General features: G+C 42.4%; 1 protein-coding gene across 1 annotated transcript in view; it reads right to left on the bottom strand.

Annotated features, from left to right (window-relative positions):
* Positions 1–5,000, bottom strand: part of elmo1 (engulfment and cell motility 1 (ced-12 homolog, C. elegans)) — a gene marked incomplete at its 5' end in the record, with an annotated part of 180,901 nt that overhangs the window by 95,711 nt on the left and 80,190 nt on the right. The window lies entirely within an intron of this gene.

The following is a 5,000-nucleotide window of genomic DNA, read 5'->3' as shown; positions in this document are numbered from 1 at the left end:
TATAATCAGAGCAGCATAACTGGACCACATACCACTTTAACATACCCTTTAATCAGAGCAGCATAACTGGACCACATACCACTTTAACATAACCTATAATCAGAGCAGCATAACTGGACCACATACCACTTTAACATACCCTTTAATCAGAGCAGCATAACTGGACCACACACCACTTTAACATAACCTTTAATCAAAGTAGCATAACTGGACCAGATACCACTTTAACATAACCTTTAATCAGAGCAGCATAACTGGACCACATACCACTTTAACATAACCTATAATCAGAGCAGCATAACTGGACCACATACCACTTTAACATACCCTTTAATCAGAGCAGCATGACTGGACCACACACCACTTTAACATGACCTTTAATCAAAGCAGCATAACTGGACCAGATACCACTTTAACATAACCTTTAATCAGAGCAGCATAACTGGACCACACACCACTTTAACATGACCTATAATCAGAGCAGCATAACTGGACCACATACCACTTTAACATAACCTTTAATCAGAGCAGCATAACTGGACCACACACCACTTTAACATAACCTATAATCAGAGCAGCATGACTGGACCACATACCACTTTAACATAACCTTTAATCAGAGCAGCATAACTGGACCAGATACCACTTTAACATAACCTTTAATCAGAGCAGCATAACTGGACCACACACCACTTTAACATGACCTATAATCAGAGCAGCATAACTGGACCACATACCACTTTAACATAACCTTTAATCAGAGCAGCATAACTGGACCACACACCACTTTAACATAACCTATAATCAGAGCAGCATGACTGGACCACATACCACTTTAACATAACCTTTAATCAGAGCAGCATAACTGGACCACATACCACTTTAACATAACCTTTAATCAGAGCAGCATAACTGGACCACACACCACTTTAACATAACCTTTAATCAGAGCAGCATAACTGGACCACACACAACTTTAACATAACCTTTAATCAGAGCAGCATAACTGGACCACATACCACTTTAACATAACCTATAATCAGAGTAGCATAACTGGACCACATACCACTTTAACATACCCTTTAATCAGAGCAGCATAACTGGACCACACACCACTTTAACATAACCTTTAATCAAAGCAGCATAACTGGACCAGATACCACTTTAACATAACCTTTAATCAGAGCAGCATAACTGGACCACACACCACTTTAACATGACCTATAATCAGAGCAGCATAACTGGACCACATACCACTTTAACACAACCTTTAATCAGAGCAGCATAACTGGACCACATACCACTTTAACATAACCTTTAATCAGAGCAGCATGACTGGACCACATACCACTTTAACATACCCTTTAATCAGAGCAGCATAACTGGACCGTGTACTACTTTAAAGGGGACATGCATTGCTATTCCTAGCACTATTTGGGCAACTTTACACAATTCCTGTGTGTCTATTGAACACATCTGTACGTTTTTTTTCTTCAAAAAATGCATTGTTTTATATTTCTAATGAAGTACTCAAAAGCCTAATTTTCCAGCCTCAGGATTTCAGGCTGTTATTGGATGGGCGCCGCCCATAAGCGCTTTGAAAGACAGTCACCCACACAGTCTGCGAGTGGCAGACAGAGATAGAGAGAGAGAGAGAGAGAGAGAGAGAGAGAGAGAGAGAGAGAGAGAGAGAGAGAGAGAGAGAGAGAGAGAGAGAGAGAGAAAGAGGGGGAGAGGGATGGAGGGAGAGAGAGAGGGAGAGCATAAAGTTATCTCTCCACTGCTTCCCCCGCGCGGTCCAGGTTGTGTGTGTAAATGCGTGTGTGTTTGTGTTTCACACACTCCTGCACCGCTGTCGCTGTCCCTCTCTCTCTCCCTCTCTATCTCTCTCTCTCCCTCTCTCTCGTTCTCTCTCTGCCTTGCTCTGTTTGAGGAAGTGAAGATATTTCCACTCGCTCTGCTGTCGCTGTCAACCATAGAGGGGGCGTTCGTTATGCAAATCAGTACCCTATTCACGTCAGCAATACCGTCAAATCAGAACAGCTTAGTTGAGTGAGGGAGGATCTTGTGAACTCGAGACTAGACTGATGAGTCAATATGATAATTAACGACACAGACCACATTGATATAATCCCCAATTGCTAGGAAAACATGCTAAACACTGGAAAAGGCCATTTATAATGCATGTCCCCTTTAACATAACCTTTAACCAGAGCAGCACAACTGGACCACGTCCCACTTTAACCTAGAGATGTAGAATTTGAATGGAGGACTTTTACCAGAGTACTCGTTTATCTGAGTATTTCTACTTTTACTCAAGTAAAGGAACTGTGCACTTCTTCCACCAGTGCATGCAGTGAGTGAGTAAGCAAGTGAGTACGTACTGTAAGTAAGTGAGCAAAGAGAGAGTCCATTTTAATTTAGCACCTTTCCATACAGTTAAATGGCAACGCCACCCATTTTTTAAGAATTCAACCCATTTACAGTAAGTTCTTACTGTGCTCAAGGACAGGTAGCCAGGTCAGTGAAGTATTTGTGAACCACATGTACCCCTCCTGAGGCTAAAACCCTGCAGCTGGTGATGTCACTAGGATGTACAATCTGGGGCAGTGAGTGGCCATGTTTGTGTGAGCTCTTACACCCAAATGAGGTTATTCTAGTGTTGCTAGACAGTCTGAACCAGAATGAAAACCTCTTTGTTGTTAGAATCTTGTACAATTTTGATGATGATGATGATGATGATGATGATGATGATGATGATGATGATGATGATGATGGATGACGACGATGGTGAAAATAGAACTCTGAGGAAACATTTGAGAGAGAAGACAAAAGAACTCGGGCCTCAAAGGCTTAACATTGACATCTGAGGAACGACATGGCAGAGGCATTGTTTTGGAAAGCACTGACGCAGGACGAGGCGGTCAAGAGACATTAGAGGGGAACAGGTCAGACGAGAAGAGTAGAGAAAGAGAGAGATGGAGAGAGAGAGAGAGAGAGAGAGAGAGAGAGAGAGAGAGAGAGAGAGAGAGAGAGAGAGAGAGAGAGAGAGAGGGGAGAGGGAGAAAGAGAGAAGGAGAGAGAGAGGGGGAGAGAGAGAGAGAGTTGGCAGTGGGGAGCGAACAGCAAAGAGTGAGAAACAGGGGGAGAGAAAGAGAGAAAAAGATAGATAGATTGATGGCTGGATAAATAGATAAGACAGAGAGATACAGTTGATAGATATAGAAAGAAAGAGAGCATGAGAGAAAGAAAGAAAAAAGAGAGAAAGAGAGTAAGATATAGAGAAAGAAAATAAGAGTAAGAGAGCGAGAGAGAAAAAGAGTAAGAAAGAGAGAGAAACAAAGAGAAAGAGTGAGTAAGAGAGAAAGATAGTAACAACCCTTCCTGACAGAGCGAGCGAGCGAGCGAGAAAAAGTGATTAAAATGTATTAGTTTCAATCAGACTATCCTGACCTGCCGCAAGCGACAGCGAACTGAGTGGCGATGTCGTTCACCCCTCAAATATTTGCTCGCTGTGTCTCTAGTTGAGCGATTACGCGGCAGAGTCCCGCCCCTAAACACTTTTTATTGGTCGAGAATTGCAGGCTGCTTTGCCCCTGTGCTTCCAGGTAAATACACAAACACAGACACACTCGGACACGCGCCGCGTCATATCAGGACAGTGTCGCGTGCGATTTCGTCTCCAGTTCGCTCGCTCGCTGCCTGTCAGGAACCGGTGTAAGAGATACTGTAGAGAAAGAAAAGAAGAGAGTAAGAGATAGAGAAAGAAAAGAAGAGTGAGAGTAATAGAGAAAGAGAGAAAAGAAGAGAGTAAGAGCTAGAGAAAGAAAAGGAGAGTAAGAAAGAGTAAGAGAGAAAGAGAGAAAAGAAGAGAGTAAGAGATAGAGAAAGAAAAGAAGAGAGAGTAAGAGAGCAAGAGATAGAGAAAGAAAAGAAGAGAGTAAGAAAGAGTAAGAGAGAAAGATATAGAGAAAGAAAAGAGAGTTGTGGCTAAACTGTCAGAGCTCCAATCTCTCAGAGCTTGATGGACAGACAGGGGCCTTTCCTCTAGTCTCGTGTCGGCAACCTCTTTAGGAACACCAAGATGGCTGCCATAGAATGTTGATCATGTTGTCGTAGAAACGAGCGCCACGTCACTCGTGGACGGTGCATCTGAGACGCAGACAGCCGGAAAGGGCTTTACGATTCTTGCTCAAATGTGAATCACGATTCTCTCACACGATTCTTATTTTTCGTCATAATTTTTAAAAGTAAAGTAAAAAGATATATCGAAAAGAAAATCTCGATTCATAGACCTATGCGATCTCATTTCTAAATTATGTCGATTTTTTAAATTATTTTTTTATTTATTATTTAATATATATAAAGGTTTAAGTAAAAAAATTATTAAAAAAATTGACATAATTTAGAAATGAGATCGCATAGGTCTATGAATCGAGATTTTCTTTTCGATTAATCATGTAGCCCTAGCTGGAACGACACTGGAACGGCCCGGTGCAGTATGGTGTCAGGTTCTGTGGTACCGTCGCTCGTACACCTATCACCGGCTACAGCGACGTCTACATCTACAGCTGACCTATCTCAAACCACGCCCTCATTTCTCCATCCTCGAATCACTTTGTTTGTCCAAGGGAAGCCATCGGCGGTGATTGGAGGATAAAGAAAAAAAGGGCGGTGTTACGGACCCTGTCCTTATGTATATATATAGGAGTTATGTATATTATCTGTTGTAAATATTGGCATGTTTTGTTTGTTGTTGTCTTTTGTCTCCCTCTTGTGTCTACATATCCCCATTCTCAGATGTCTCCCAGTTCCAGCACCACCAGCAGCAGCTGGTCAATCAGGATCTCACTCCAGCAACAGCAGCAGTGCAACGGCAGCTGTTGCTGATCTGCAAACAAGCTCTACACCCCTCCATATATCCTAGACCATGTGCAGTGTTAGTTAGCTCTTTGGTTCATTGTTGTGGTAAAGTAGAGCCCTGTCTGTGTCTTTGGTGG

The sequence above is a fragment of the Notolepis coatsorum genome, assembly GCF_963971535.1.
Source record: "Notolepis coatsorum genome assembly, chromosome: 4".
NCBI lineage: Eukaryota > Metazoa > Chordata > Actinopteri > Aulopiformes > Paralepididae > Notolepis > Notolepis coatsorum.
The sequence above is the reverse complement of the archived record's forward strand: the minus strand, read 5'-3'. Positions and strand labels throughout refer to the sequence as shown.